Here is a 16,594-nt window from a genome sequence, read left to right on the forward strand (position 1 = left end):
TCTTTATAGCATTCCAGTCCAAAGTAATTATGCTGAGCTTTAAACTTACACATCTGAATTATCTCACTAAAGTCAGTGTCACAACAAAATGGCTAAAACAGAGCACACTCTTTAGTGGTTTAGTAGTGCAAGTCTACAACAGGTATAGGCTGATATCAGCTAATGTGCCAATTTGGGAAAAAAATTTGCCAACATACTGGTCTAGGAGCCTTTTCATTCTTTTTCAAATGAAATTGAAATGCACTGATTGTTTAGATTAATCATTTCCCTCTCCTTGCTTTGGATTACAATTTTTTTTTTCTCACCTCATATCTTCCTTGCTCTTGATGGCAAAGCTAACATCACAGCAGACAGAACTAGTCCAAGATTTCACTAAGTGATATTTCTGAAGCAGAGCAGGTGCAGATGAGGAAAAAGGATCAGCCAATTTTTAAGAAGTCAGATGGCATTGTGAAGCAAACAGAAGGCAAAGGACTGATTTCAAAGCACAAAATCAGGTCCTTTTATTTATGTAGAATGCACCAATTCACAGCATTTGAAATGGCTGGTTACAGAAATGTATACATTTGATCGTAGTTTAATTTTCCTTGGGCTGCAATATCTAAATCAGGAGAGCTGTGAACATGGCATAGGGGTTGACTCATTTTAGAAGAGTCACCCAGAGACTTTCTTACATAGAAGATTTGGAAGATGCAGATTATATTATCCAGTGAGAAATTTTATCATGAACTTTATTTTTAGAGCATCATCTCTAGTTGTAAAAAATAATAATAATAAAAAAGAAAAAAGATACTATGCAATTATATCACAAGCATTTTTTTACCTATCTTGCCCTGACTTGACTTCTTGTAAATTTAATAAAGAAGACAGAAATGTAATATCAGTTCATCATGCTTCTTTTGTAATACCTTTCCTATGGGATATTTATATAAATATATATATATAATATATATGTATAATCTCGCTAAAATTCAAATGTCAGTAACAGTGAAACATTAAACTTGTAGTTTCTCCAAGATCCTATAGTACAAGAATTTTATAGAGCTCTCATGTTTAAAGTATTGTATCTGTGAGATCACTCAAAGATGTAAAATTGTTTAAAATTTTCACATAGGTCCTCACTCTTCAGTTCTTATAAGGCAACACATTAAATACCAATTTTTGAAAGGTTTTTTTTTTTGGATAAAATTTACCTGCTTTTAAAAAGAGTGTCTAATTCTGCATTGCTTGCCACACTGCTACGGGTATAGAGAAATCTAGCTTAGCTGAGTATACATATGAGTGAATACATGGGGTAAATTTCTAGTTAACTTCTTGAGGAATAATTACCCTCAGAAAACACAGTGATAAGTAGACCAAGATAGCTACATGTCCTGAAATGCTGCTGTAGATTGAGCAAGTTATAATTTTGTCCAAATAACTGGAAGATTCACTTCAACAAGTTAGATCAAACTAGAATTATAGTATAACAACTAGAAATTAGCAAGATCATGTCACCACGATGTCAATGGCAGACCTACTGCTGTCCTCAATGGAGTCAGGGTTTCACACAGGATTTCATAGCTTGTTTATTCTGATTTTGATGAATTTTTTTAAAAAGGAGATAGACAAATTTCTAGTCTGTCTTTCCTGGTGCTAATTCCCCATGTTAAGACAATCGTACTCCAAAATATGGTTTCTGCTTACTAATTCTCACAGTTAAGATAGAGCTGCAGCACTTAACAGAGCTGCAAACAGCATCAGTCAGTCCTCCCTCTTTACACCAAACCTCACTTCTGGAATGATCTTGCACAAAATAAACTGGAACTATGCAATTAGTACAGCCTCCCATGTCCTTCAGGCAGTTCCTCATAGCCAAACTTCCTTTCAACATCAGACAGAGGGGTCTTCTCAGACACCCCTACTTCAGTGTTCTCACCTCTGCTGGCTCCACTGCCTTCATCTGTGCATTATTTCTGAAAAAAACATTCCCCCTAAACAGGGGCATTTCTTCACCAAAACACTGTAGAAGGTTTTTCCCACTCCTCTTGGAGATAAGCTAGAATAGTTACTGATGGCATTACTGTGAACCCTCTGTCAAGCATAACAGCAGATTTATTGTCCAGCTTGTACTTAATATTGCAGTCATTCCCTCCTGCACAAAGTGGATGTAAAATGCTATCCCTAAGATAATGCTATAGAAGTTTGAGGAGCAGAGACAGTAAACTGTATTGTTGCAACCAATAATCACAGTGATAACAATTTCACTGTTCAGCAGACCACATACAAGCGTAAGCATTTAAAATCCAATCTTTTGACAATATATTGATGATAAAAGATGCCACTGATCCAAATGTATTTTTCTTCTCATTCAGTGGGTGCTATCTTTGTTGAAATAGTTTGGAGGTTGTTTGTTTTGTTTTCCATTTTTCCTCTTTTCCTTTTGGTAAGCCAAGTAAGGCTCTTTTTTGTTTTTCCCTCTCTCTATGAAGTGCTTCTCTCCACCACTTGGTAAGTCCCAAAGAGACTGGCAGACTTGACAGTTTTGCTGCCAGTTTTCGTTTGCAGCTTCAAGCAAGGCTTCCTCTAATGTTCACTGTTCCAATCTCAAGATGAGCTTTTCAAAGATGAATAATGTGGGAGTTAGGCATGTTTCTACCTGTCAGTCCCATGAGCTTCTTGGCAGTCACAGTCCCTGGCAAGATCAAAGATTATTGAATCTATGGGAAAACATACAAAAGACAACATTCAGCAAATAATTCACTTTCTTAACTTCCAAAAAGAAGCTGGCAGAGAGCCTTCAGCTTCAGGAAGCTGTTCCAATTTCTCATCTGAAGATTTAAATACTGGCAAGCTTGAAATAGATTAAATACAGTATGCACATTCACATACACACGTATGTCTTCACACAGAGTTATGAGAACACTTTTAACAAAAATGTTGCTTTTCATTTCATTCTGATATTTTCAATAAGCCAGTTCAGGCATCAGGTCCCTTTGACTATGTATCATTTCAGGAGTGGAAATCAAATTTTTGCCAAGGAGGGCCAGTATCCAGAATGGGAATCATGGGATCAAAGCCATATTGCTTCAGTCTTCACCAAGTCCAAGGATGTTCTCTCATGCAGACATAATATTTTCAGAATTTCTCTTCTTTCCTGGTTGTTAAGAATTAGTCAAGAGCTGGACAGGAAAGAGAAGAAACTTCCTCATGGGAAGTTTTCCTCTGACAACCCACTTCTATTCCCACTGCAAGTTTCTAAATTGACTCAGCACCAACAGCTTCTGCAGTGTTATCCCATGCCTTCTGATACTAAGCAGCTTTATTGTAGTCTAACTCTCAGAGTCATGAGATTATCTGAGAATCTCATTTTATCTTATCAGAAGAAAGAAAAATAAGTAGAAATATAAGAAAGAAAAAGTAATATTTAAAAAGAACAGTTTTGGCCTGGCAACACTACTTTCCTTCAGTCCTCCAGAGATCACAGCCTAATTTTGGTTGCAATAGATTTGGATCAGCAGCACATTTTGGTAACCTTCTGTCACCAAGATACTGTCATAAGGTTGGCCATACTAGAAAGAGTGTACCAGACTGTCTTACTGAAAGTAAAGTGGGATAAAGATGTACAGATATGGAAAATAGCTGTTCCGTTCCCAGTAGGAACACCTTATAATTTTCCCCCATTTTTTAAGATGTCTGATATAGAAAACAGGCAAACTGGAGGGAGGGGAAGAAATAAAAAAGCACTTTATGCAGAATATTTTCCTGTCACAATGAACAGTAAAATGTTATTTTTTCTTTTGTATTTCAATCCTTCCAAATGATTTTGATCACTAACAAGTATTTAAAATGAGTATCTTATATTAAAACTCATAGTAGCTGCAAACATTCTAACAGGCATGTATTTCTTTTTCTGTTTAAAAATGAATAATATTGGCATTTTCTTTCTCAATAGTGCAATCTTTTTCATATTTTAGAGACATGTCAGCAAGCAGAAGCTGCACTTAAACATTTTAGCACTCAGAACAATGCCATAACTAGTGCTAGATATATTTGTCACTACTCTAAAAAATTCATATGTATACAGAGTTCATAAATATACCTGGCAGTACTTCCCATGTGCTACTCTAATGACACATAATACTTTTTTTAGTGTAAAAAAGGTAAATACACTTCAGCTTGAAGTAAATTGTTGATTACTGTCCTTTCCTCCCTGCTCCGTTCTTCCCTATTTCTTTTTTAAGGAAAATATAAAACCCTTTACATTTTCCATCTTTACCATGGGGACAAAGTCCAAGTGAGAGCCAAAACAAAAGCAACTAGTTTTGCAGAAGAAAGGGAAAAGTTAACAGTGGGACCTTCAAATGGAAATGAAGAACTGCAAGTTTTTATGTAATGCCTATTCCACTTCAGAGGATCTCCTGAGGTCTGGCTTCCATTGTAAACACCAGGGACTGCCTAAATACCATGTCGGTAGATGTTTTTTGAAAACTACAGCTTCATGGGCAGATATGTCTTTCTGTTTGCTATACTAGCTTCTTGGCCCCATTGAAAGGTGCACATATAAGAATTATATAGCAGACATGACTCCACATTATGATTTACAGCAAACCTCTTTACAGTGTTTTGCTAGCATAAAATACTCATGAAATGGAAATGAAATTTCCAAAAAAGAAAACTGAAGATAATTTTACTCTGCAAGTGGCTTGCAGATACCACAGGTAACTGAGAATTTATTAAAGGAGGAAAGGATCTGGATTTGTCCACAGAAGGAGGTAATTCTGTTATGAATTAAAGGAGGAGCTGACCTAACTTTGTCAAATGACAGTTCAGTGATGGCTCCTAGGTAGAAAGCAGTCTAACACTGTCTAGCCAACAATTACAAGGCCATACTAAAGATGGTGTTGGAGATGATAACCTGGAAAGAATCACCAGGAAAAAATAATGGAAAAGAGCTGCAGAGAGGATGGGTATTGAGAGCAAAATAAGCTCCCAGCATAAGACTGAGAGCAAAATAAGTTCCCAGGTTATTAAGACTGAAACCACTCAGTGCTGTTTTTGGAAAACTGAGTAATAGTAAATAAAGCACACAATTACTGAAGTTGGCACTGGTTTGCCTCCCCTGGAGTATTGTGCCCAAATCTCTTGCTCCCAGTTCGAGGAGGGGTTCCCAGAGGAACCACAAGAACCACTCAAAAGGTGAAAAACTCAAGAGCGAGACTCTCCATCCAAAAGGGTCCTGGGTTTGCCTTCCTGAACAAGGTGCAGTTCCTACTGACTCCAACAGGAGCAGTGGCTGTGCTCAGGCACAGGTTATGTGTGAGGGACAGGAAAGAAACACGACCAAAAGAGAAAAAGTGTCCTGTGGCGAATTGTCCTTCAGAAGTCTATAGTACCTATAGTCTACAGGGAAAAAAACAGGAAACTGGTGGTTAGCAGTATCAGTTAGTGAGAGAGAAAAATAAACCACATTTCTTCTTATCCCCACTGTCCCCATCTTTATAGATAACAGCATAACTGGAGGATTCGGGTGGCACCTGCTGAACAGGGCCAGGCGATGCAAATCCCAGTGCAAGCAAAGCTTGGCAGAAATAGGGTTACTCAGCAAAAGTGAGAAAGGAGTTGATTTTGTGGACTTTGGGGGAGGGGGGGGAGAGAAAGCTGACTTACTTGTGTGGCCAGGGTATGTGTGTGTGCACTTCAGGGAGAGAGCAAGCTTTGTGGCTGTGTGGGGCGAGGAGGCAGTAGGAGGGGCTGGATGGAGTACGACAGCGCTCGCTGTAGTCTCTTGGCTGGTTGCCAGCAGTACAGAAGTTGAGAAATCATTTGTCACGAGGATAAAAGCCAAATACATTGCTCTGGGTGAGATGTAACCTGACAAACAGTCTCCCGTGACTGACACATTTGAACTACTAATACACTCTATATAAATGCCTTTTTCTGACAGCTAGCAGTCTTTTTTTTTTTCTTCTTTTTTTTTTTTCCTTAGTTTTTCTGCTTGTTCATGCTGAGCTTTCTGGCTTCCTAGCTATCAGATGACTTGGTTAGGAGTGCTGGGCAGGAGGATGGTTCTCTGCAATACTGGTTCCATGCCATGACTTTAGGAGAAAACAAGCTATAATAGAATGAGAATTGAAAAAAAAATAAATTTTTACCCTGCTCTCCTCTCTCTCTCTCTCTCCCCTCTCTCTCTCTCTCTCTGTCTCTCTCTTCCAAAATGCCATACAGTCAGCTGGCCAGCAGGAACTTCATTTGTAACTGTCAATTTAACAGTTCATTTATTTCACTGAAGCAGTGAGACACAACAGGGGTGTGGTAACCATGAGATAATCACACCTCTGGGGTCTTAGAAGGCAAGGAGAAACAGCCAATTCTCTCTAATCCCACAGGGGTGTGATTAGTGCTCCTGATAGCTACAGCCAAGGAGGTTATGAGATAAATTGTGCATTTCATGTTCTAGAAAAAGAATTAAATTAAAGTTAAATGTTTAACCAGCCTCATTCGAGTTCTGTAATTCATCTTAATTATAGATATGTATGATAATGAATACTGATCCATATACATTTGTCTACTTTAAAATGTTTGACAGACAATTGGACAAACATTTGGATTTACAATTTTACTACAAATAGCAGGTATAGCACAGAGCTGCTTCCCTGTCTACAAGCCTTATAGGCAGGGATCCATCATCGTGCTATTCAAGAGCTCCTCTGGGCATGCAACCCTTACATATCTATTCAAATGCACTGGATCCTGGTAGCAAAGAGACTGACTTTTTCCAAGCTGTTGTGGGTAACTCTGCTAATCTGTTTCATTAAAGGCTTATGGAATATCTGTCTGGTATGAAAAGTCTGTTCATCTCTTATATGAAGCTTTCATTAGAAAATTTGTAATAGGTATTTGGCAGGCAAACAACTGTATCACAGAGAATAGAAATTACAGAATTAATGATCTCATACATTAGGTCATATTGCTCATATCCCTCCCCCACTGTTGGTCGCTGTAGTGTACTTTGTCCTGTAGAGCTTTAAAAGATTCGCTGAAGAGCACTGATTTATTTTTAAAGTGAAGTATTTTTAAAGAACAATTTTTTTATGATTATTCTGAAGACTAGAACAATATTTTTTCATCATTGGCACTGGGATACGAGAGAGCTCATGGCAATGTTGTGTCAATTGTTCCTCTTCTTGTGTCTTTCTCCTTCTTCTGAAGTTCTGACTAATGTAACGATGTAACCTTTAAGATCCTCTTATCTACCTCTATTGGTAGGCAGGGCCCTGGGAAGTCTGAGGATGCTGTACAGGCATGTGTACCAGTATCAGCCATGGTACAGGTGTCATGATGTCTTCAGAGGGCAAGGGCAGTGTATTTGAATTGACAAAGGGGACTGGAAAGTAAGGCTGGAAAGACCAAAATGTATCTGTGGCTACTCAATGTACAAAATGATCACATTACATTCTTTTGCAATAAACCAAGCTTCCACTGTTGTGTGTCGCTCAGTTGGCTCATGATGGACCTGCTAGTCAAGTAGTTCAAAGTGCCTCATTGAGGAGCTGGGATGTGGAGACACGCAGCGGGCAGTTCTACTAGAGTGCAAATTCTGGAGGGGTGTTTTAGAGGTTTGCTCTCTCAAATGGCACAGGTGCCTCCAGTTAGTCTGTGTTACCGACTCCTCAGGCTGTGGTGCTGTGAGCATCCTCAGGGTAGAATATAGATATTAAAATTCCCTCAGCTGTCGTGGCAATTTCAGTTGTCAAAGTCTGATCTGACACCCCTCAAGTCTCTTTAGTTAGTGCACTTGAACACTGCTCATCCTCCTTGGGAAAGGGAAAGCGTGATCTGCATACTTAGTCTTTCTTCAACACTTTCACTAGATTTTCCTGCTCTTCTATTTTTTTTAATAGCACTGGCTGTGTAAGAGACAAGAAGAATGGATAATGGTTTATTCCACAGAGATTTCCTTTAACACAGACAAAATGCCACATGGCTTTTTCTCACAGGGTCATGAAGCTAACTCTGGTTTCACTCCTCTTCTACAGATCAGCATAACGCAGCATAAAATCAGAGAATTCTAGGTCAAAAGAAGGCTGCAGTTAGCTGAGGCACCTCCCAGTGAACTCTGTTTTAGATGCAAGAGATCTGATATCTGATTTGTCTGCTGGTGATAAAGGTATAATCTTTGCAGTCTCAAATAAGTAAATAAATAAATAAATAGTTTTCGGATTTTGTTTTAATGTCATTATTCACCAAATATGAAGTTATTTGCCGCCACAATTATCCAAACTGATGGTTGTTAGTTTAAGTGACTGTTCATGTTTGCTGCCATGCTAAAAGCACCTGGATCAGGTGGGTGCTTTCAGTGGTCCCAGGGTGTGTTTCATGGCAGCAGACAGATGGGATCCACATATATGATTTTACCATCTCACTACTATTGCAGTCTCACTACTATTGCAATTGAATTGGCCTTCTTCTCAAGGGGATGGTCAGTTTATGGGATGGAATTTTTTAAACTTCACAGAGGGATTTTATGCACACTCCTCATAGTTGTTCTTCAGTGGACGTCCCTGGACCAGTACTACCCAAGCGGGTACTGCCGGTACTCACGTCTGGTTTACTGTCCACTCGGTTCGGGGGTAGTACTGCCTCATCAAGGAGCAGTGGTGCTGCTGAAATGCGAAACAAACACGAGCCTTTTTGAGTCACCTGAAATATTATAACAAAAAGGTATGCAAAATAGGTAGGTCCCCCTTTGAAAAATTTTTAGGTGTTTTTTAGAGTTTGTCTTTTATAGTAGCACAGATCAGGCTGAGCCTGACTAGAAGAACATTCTGTAACAATGGTGCAAATCCCAGTAGTATTTCTGCAAGAGGTAATGCTTTGGAGCAATGCTAGCATATTTCTGTTACTAAGGCAAGCTTGGGAGAACCAACATTTAGATACCTGGGGCACTCTGCAAAAATTAAAAGACTTCTTAAAAAATTATTCTTCTTTCAAAATAAAAGAGAATTATAACCCTTTTGTCCTAATGATAGGGAAAGGGTTTTAAATTCCTGAGTGTTCCCTCCCTCTAGCCCCAAAATTTTTGTAACTGTGGCACTGAATGCAGTCCCATTAATTTTAATGATATATCAGGACTGGGTAGAAGAATAGCATACCATATATCAAAAGCTACACACTTGGAAATCACATAGCTCTTCAAGACGCCACCAACGGGTTAAACGGTGACCTGACCAATTTGCTATGGTTCATTTGGTCTATGCTAATTGTTTTAAATGCTCACTTTGTGGCATATTCTTTATTGTGCTGATGGGAAGCTAGGCATATTTCTTTAGAGCAGGGATTCAAGGATACATTTATATTGGAAAATCTTTCTCAGAAAAGTACAGGCACACCTCAATAGTACTATGTAAATAGTAATTAAGCTTCGTCATTTATCCAGTGTAAGGAAATACATGAAACAAATACTTTTCAAAACCTTTTGCTTTGCTTGTTTGATTTTTCAGTGTCACACTTTTTTTCCTCTGTTCTTCCAAAATGCTTAAAGTCAAATTGTTTCTTTCCCATTACCAGGCTTTTGTATCTGTGTGTCTGGGGAGTGGCTTTTTTTTTTTTTTCCTTTCGGACCTTGACCTGGCAGTGATTATTTTGTCTTTTATCTTCATCTTCTTTCCCCCTTTCTTTTTTTTTTTTTATTAGACTAGTCAGCCTTGATATTAGTCTTCCCAAAGCTACTATCCATTACACTGTCAGCAAAGCAAGCTGCCTTACTGTAGGCCAAGTGTCAACAAAAGGTGAGGCAGAAAATCAGCCACAATCTAAAGCTAATTACCCTGCCTAGAAGTTAATTAAATACTTGTTAGGAGCAGCAGGGTAGATCCTAATTAAACTTGTCTAATAACAGTATGCTGACATACTCTGACACTGGGAATTCCTACAGGGTTTAAATAATTGTACAAAGGGCAATAATACCTGTCACATCATGGTGTGCAGGCAAACCCTGAAGATGCACATTTCTTGGTATTTTCTGTACTAATTTGCCACATATTGTGCACTTCACATGTGTTTAATTTACACAGGTTTTAATTTTGGTGTCCTGGATCTTTCTAAATGACTTCACTGTCGCTGATCTAAGTATAAACCACTGCAAAGGGAGATGGTCACTATCGTTACTTTGTATGATTTAATACGCTAATCCTGGTAAAACCCTGCTGATAGCGATACCATCAGTGTCACCTAAGTGAAGCTGTGGCCAGAATGGATTGTCTCTGGAACCAAGAGAAAGGGAGACCTGGCACCCCCTTGCCAACCCTTCCCATATTCTCTAAGGGCCAAATCCTGCACTCACCTACAGACTTGGAATGCTATCTGTGGAACTTTTAATTCACGAGTGCAACTGACAGAGACTTTTACTGCCACTGTTAAGCATGTCTGAAATTCAACATCTTTTAAAACTAGCTAGGTCTTCATTTACATTTAAAACAAAAGGAAGAGGAAACCACTAATAGGTGTACTTGCCAGATGAATTGAAGAGGGGACAAGAGGGGAGGTGAAATGTAGGAGAAGGGGGGGACAACGGAGAAAGATATTTCTGTTCTGGTTATTTCCAGCCTTTTGATGGGAGGAAATATTTTTGTTTCCAGACAGGAAAACACAAATTGCCATCATTTAAAATAAATGAAGGTTCCCCACAAACCACAGCAGGGCTTTTGTCTAGTTGTTTTTAAGGGATTCCTCTATGCCAGCAGTTTTAATGCTGGTTAAAAAGCTGACATTTGACCAGGTTCTGTTTTTCAACTGATGAGTTGTCACACTGCCTTGCGTGAGGGTTAATCCCCCATTGTGTTGTCTATGCCACTGCAAAGAACAACGTCAATAACAAATATGCAATTGCTGATAAAGCTTGTCTCTTCTAGAAAACCCCCGAGAGGCTTTGTCGAATGTTGATGGTTGTTTACTGCAGCAAAATGCTGAATGTCAATTTTATGAAAGTGATGTTTTGAAACTTTTCCTTTCCTCCCAGTAAATCAGTTAGATTTCTCACTATTTCTTTACTGCCCTTGGTCCATTACCCCTTTTGATAAGGGGGTTGGGGCTTTTGGTGGTAAACGGTAGTGGATGCTCAGAAGTAAATTTGACATTCCCATCATTAGACCATACTTGAAATGCCCTGTCAGTGAAACTAACGAAATGGAGTGCCGTGACATGAAACTAATCAGACATGAGACAACTTTAGGGGGAGTGGGAATGAGAGACCTGTAAAGATTTAAGCCAATCATAGCACTCTCGTTTTGCACCCTCTCCCTCAACAGCAAGGATTAATGGAAAGATGTAAGCGCTCTGATCTTTTCTGGCAAGACTGTTGTAGAAATAATCAATTAACCTTGGGAGATCAAATTGACAGAGCTTAAGTGTGAAGTTATTTAAAATGCCAGATTATCTAGGCAGATGAATACATTTGTTGCAATACTAAAAGGAAAATGAAAGTATTTTTCCAAACTCCGTTTTTCTGAACTGATTTAACATTATTTCCCCAGGAGTCAACTCTGCCTTTTTCAGTGTGCACTTTAACACATTAAAACAAAATGAGATTTGATGTACTCCATAAGAGACTAGTGATTTTTCTATCTTCCTTCTTGGAGTGGGAGGGTTATTATAGAAAATAGCTTATAGTAACCTCATGCTTTTACCTCTTTACTTTTGTTTATTTGACAATTTGATTATTTGGGTTTCTGTCTTCTGTGGTGATTTTGGTTGGTTTCCATTCTGGCTAAATCTTCTGCTGCATCATGTATGGAGTAAGAATTGTTGGATGCTCCTTTTGTCCTTAAAAATAAAAAGAATGTGAAATATTTTATAATATCAGCTATTTTTATCAAATACAAAAATCCAGTCAGATGTTCTTTAAACAATCAATTTAACTTCATTTTGTTTGAAGAGATGGGAATTTTATTTTATTAAAATGCTTTAAGCTGTGTTATTCAGACTAATAACCTATCTACTATTTTAACACACTGTAATAAGATGAGGACAACATAATGTTCTACCAGCACCAGGCTGTAATTCTAGGCCTGTTGCTGCAAGCTTTACCTGTAATCCAGCAAAATTTTTAACTATATGCTTAACATAACCACACAAGCAATGATATTACGTATATGCTTAGAGGTAAGCACATGCATACAGGCTTAAATCTTTCCTTAAAAGAGAATTTGTGAACAACCTTATTGATAAAATTGGTACAGATCTGTAGTTATGATAGCCCAAATTTACTACATCAATTTTGTATCAATTGTTTGGTTAAAGCAGAAAACTTGTTGCACTTCATCCCCTCATTAATTCCTAATCTCATTCGTCTAATCTCTTTGTTACTTTTTTTCTTCATTAATTTACAATGTTGCAGCAATTTATAACAAACACAGAAGTTTAATTTGCCAGCATACTAGAGTTTAACCTGATTTTTATTAGCCAAATTTATACATCTAAGTCCAAACTAAATAGAGAGTACAAATTCATTTAAGTCATTAAGGAAACATTTGCACACAAAGACATAGAGGATTAACTGCAAAAGTGTAATGTGTAAACAAGCTCAGATTGATGAAATTTATCCAGTTGCACTTCGCTAGCAGCTACATCGGGTTCAGAAATTACCATCTCCAACTGTTCCCCCAGTAGCATTGGAGGTTACGTAGCCCTAGTGAAATAAAGCAATAAATGTGTGCGCCCCGATTTCAGGCAAACTGAGACAGACTATTTCAGGAGGTGCCAGCTGTGAGCTAACTCAGCTGTTTTTGCCTGAATGAGGAAAGGGAACATCCGCAGAGCTCTTCTCCAAAGCTTCATTTCAGCTGATGGTGGCAAGCTGTTGGGCATGCTCACGTGACCAGTTGGCTCCAGAAAGGCTATCTGTCCACGTGCTCCATTCCATTCCTAGAATATTTACCCTCTCTTCACTCAGTCTTCTTCCAGACCATGAAGCAGAGGAGGCTTTTCTTGGGAATGACACCCATGACAGTATTTAAAAAAAAAAAAAAAAAAAGGAATGGGGAACAACTAATATCAAAAACAATGTGTGAAGAAGGCGTTAGTTAAGAAGCAGATATTGGGGGAAATTAGACTTGGAAGAACTGAGAGAACAAGTCATTCAGAAGGTCTTGACTTTTTACGTATGGGCAGAAGAAAAGGGATAGCTTTTATTGACAATGAGCCCTGGAAAGGGAGGATTACATGTCACAGAAGCCACAAATAAACTATTGGCCAATCCCTGATTAAAAATATTCAACTCTCAGTCAAATACCTTCTTAATATGTTTGTCAGTGAGCACGTGTCCTTTCTCGAGATTAGGAGAGTGCATCAAACATGGAACTTTTTAAAGCCTATCATGTATCAGGAAACCGTTACAACATAGTCTGGACAAGGCGATTCATGGCAGCAGAAAATTACTAGCTGTCTTAGAAACTGTAAGAAGTCTGCTTTGAAGGAGAAAATGGATCAGTAGCAAATGACATGTCTCCCAAAAGATAGACCTGAAAGATCATTCAAAGACCAAAATCTTCTTTATGAGATTTGTTTATAGTGTAGTCCTAGAGGTATTCATCTTAATCCTGCATTTCAAAAATGCTGAAAAAGAAAACAAAATCTTTACTGACAACAGATACTTTACTTTTGCAGATAGCTCTGAGGACAGTGAAGTTATGGGTAATGATGAAAACAGGTCAAAAACCCACTGATATGGACTGCTGAACTAGGTGCAAGGAAAAGTCAAATTTTAACTACTCTCCAGTGTGAAATTAAGCTGGAAACAACAAATTCAGGTCCTACTACTACTTAAAAAAAAAAAAAAGGCCCAAAGGCCCATATCCCTATCTTGGAAAAATGACCCTGGAAAGGACTTAAGGCTTACGATGGGTAATGAATTGAATATGTACTCTCAGACTCTCAGTCTACTACTGTGCTACTGTGCTATAGTACTAGTATAACTCTTCAGTTCATTGAGAAATGAGAGTAGAAAGTAGGACTCCTGGGAGTGCTTTTCAGATCCTCTGCCTGGCTGTCATGTCCTCAGTTCAAGAACAAGGATAATAAATTAGAGGTAATTCAAAGAAGAGCCACAAAAATGTTTAAAAAGTTGGAAACATGATTTATAGCAAGAGGAATTCAACTTGGTTAACTGAAAAATGATATGTTTAGAGGTGACTTGATGGCAGTCTGAAAGTACTCATGCAAAGAACAAAAATCTGCTAACAGAGGGTTCGTATGACTAGAATATAAGCAAGTGAGAGAACTAGTGTAGAAAGATAAAAAGTGATAAACACAGTCTAAGAATAGCATATCTGTCCTTAATAACATATTTGGCCTCTCAAAAAAAAAAAAAAATGTAGCTATAGTTGATTATCCTTCACTAGGAATTCTTACTTGAGAATGTTTTACAAAACAATAGCCCAACCATCAAATAAAACTTTGTCTACAAAGCGGTGTTCCACCCAAAGCCACAACAGCTGACTCTAACTGCTCTTTCTGGCTTTACGATGTGTGGAAATTCTAATCAGTAATAAATGAATTGAAACAACGAAAAACTTTACAAAATTAATTCTAGAAGAAAAAAGCAACTGTATAACTTCTTTTGTAATCCTGTGTTGCCATCACTTTCCTTGTTTTTTAAAACCCACTTCTCCATGGACCACAGTCCCTTGTATACTGAAGCATTATTCCATAGTAAATGGTGATAATGCATGTTTTTCTCTTCTATGTCCAGCTTCAGGATAGCACAACAGAAGTAACGGTACTTGCACATCTCTTGGAAAACCTGCATTAAACAATCTCCAACCATTGCAACATGGCAACGTGAAAGGGAGAAAAGTGCAGCAAAGTTCATGGCACATCAAAGGCACTAGTCCCTGTGAATATTCTAGGCATGTTTGTCCACCCATTCTTGGACAGCAAAACCACTATTCTGTAGTCCACCTTTGCAGAAAACCTTGCCCTGCGCTCTTCTGGCAAGTAACCACCAAAGACAGCTGACAAAGTACATGTCAGAATGCATAGCAATGACTCAGGGAACTCTGCTAATTTTAAAGGCAAGAATGTACATGCACATGGCAAAGCCTTACAGAGGGAATTCCAAGTAGCATAAGTTGCAGGGAGCTGTGTAAAACCCCACAGCCTGAAGGTATGGACTCTCTTCCGTGCACATAAGGGTGGAAACAATTTATGTACTGAAGATGCATCCTTGGTTTGAAAGGGATTCTTGCTGCTCCCTTTCTTTTCCATGTAAAGATGAGACAACAGAAAGACAAGTCAGATCAATCAGAAAGCAAACTGTTTTCTCTCCAACACTCCACTCTAAATGCATCACAGCAGACCTTCAACTGTACACACGTCCCAAGAATAATGGGTAGTGGCCTTGCTGAAACCATCAGCATTACATTGCTACTTCAATGTATACACTGACTAATTGCGGTCAAATCCTTAGGTGCATTAGGATCAGACTGGCTTCTGTATCAAGCAAGAATGCCTCTGTTGCCTTCCTTTCTTTACTATTACCATTTATTATGACCTTATTATGACCTACATCCTGCCAGCACATTTGTCCAGTCCAGGACTGATGGGTTTTGCCCTGGCAGATTCACCTGGGGTTATATTTAACTATTTAATAATTCTAAAGCTCCTAAGTGATTATTTTTCCCGAAGTAAATACAGTTTAGGAAAAATGGAGAATTATATGATCGGACTGCTTTTCCATGAATAAATACATCTGCTAGCATTTTTCTTTTTCAATTTTCTGCCATTGTAGCACTAGAGTAGAAGGTCTGTGAGAAAGAAAAATCCTTATTCTAGGAAAGACACTAACAAAAATAGCAAAGGAAGGTATGGAAAAATTAGCAATTGCATTCATAAAAATTAATGCTTCATTACAAGCTTCGGTGAAACATGTAGATGTAAATATGCTCCCCCACCACCCTGGGACATTGAAGAGCAATCTATATAGCAAGCCCAGTCAGCCTAACAGTCACTGCAAGTCCAAATATTAGGGATCTGCTCCTGGAGACCTAGCTAGACCTGGTGACATCTCCTGTAACACCAAATCTTCAATTAGCCTGTAGTTGCAAGTAAAGTCAAAAGAATGACACTGAAGTGCATCCGGCTATTACAAGGAACTTTTACTTGTGGCAAATTTTGCTTTTTGGAAGATCTGTGTGGGGTCAAACACAGTTACAAAAGGAATTCAGGAAAGAAAATACTACAGATTCCCTCCTGTCAGGCTCTCATAAAACCTAAGTTTTCATGTCAAGAAAAGTAATATGCATAACACTTTCTTTTACATATCTACATATAATACCTGAGTGACATGTATCTTGTAAGCAAAATATTGCTATCATCCTTGGTTCAATTCACTGTTACTAATTTATTTTACTTGTAGGTTAGTAAGCAGTCAGCCTTCTTGTGAAAGAGAGAACTTTGAGAACGTGCTTATGTTAATTCAGCAACTAGTAGCATTCTGACGTTTTGGAAAAATAATCTAATATTCTCTCAAGAAGGAATTTAACAAATAAAGTATATAAAGTATATAAGGTAGCAATAATATTTTACCTGTCAGACTTTCACTGAAGGAAATAGGATT

The 16,594-nt window shown here is 38.2% G+C and overlaps 1 protein-coding gene across 2 annotated transcripts in view; it reads left to right on the forward strand.

Moving 5' to 3' along the window:
* LOC310880131 (uncharacterized protein) overlaps positions 1–16,594 on the forward strand; it is a 408,118-nt gene that overhangs the window by 299,568 nt on the left and 91,956 nt on the right. The gene's annotated exons all lie outside the window — the stretch shown is intronic.

This window comes from Anser anser (genome assembly GCF_964211835.1).
Source record: "Anser anser genome assembly, chromosome: 1".
Taxonomy (NCBI): domain Eukaryota; kingdom Metazoa; phylum Chordata; class Aves; order Anseriformes; family Anatidae; genus Anser; species Anser anser.